Consider the following 373-nt stretch of genomic DNA (forward strand, 5'->3'; position numbering starts at 1 on the left):
AAAGTGGGAGGGTGTTTGAGAAAGCTTACGATTGGTATATAATTAGATAGATAGATAGACAAATAGAGATAGAGATAAAGAGAGATAGATAAAAATATAGTTTTATATATATGTAAGCATAGAATTTCGAAATATACATACAAAATATACAAAGCAACAATATACCGCTAATACCATTCATACCTAATAATATTCATAACATTTATTATATTTAAATGCCAAGAACATATATCAGTAAAAAGATATCTCTCCATTATCATGTTTTGACACTTTTATACGGAAAAAAATCTTGATATTCGGCCAAAATCTCGCCCAGAAGTAAACATCTTCACGTAAACATCTTTTCGCTGGTCGACAAAGATTCATTTTTACC

General features: G+C 28.7%; 1 protein-coding gene across 1 annotated transcript in view; it reads right to left on the reverse strand.

Moving 5' to 3' along the window:
• The window catches only part of LOC119586436, a gene marked incomplete in the record, with an annotated part of 196,777 nt that overhangs the window by 46,531 nt on the left and 149,873 nt on the right, over window positions 1-373 (reverse strand).

This window comes from Penaeus monodon, chromosome 21, assembly GCF_015228065.2.
Source record: "Penaeus monodon isolate SGIC_2016 chromosome 21, NSTDA_Pmon_1, whole genome shotgun sequence".
NCBI classification, from domain to species: Eukaryota; Metazoa; Arthropoda; class Malacostraca; order Decapoda; family Penaeidae; genus Penaeus; species Penaeus monodon.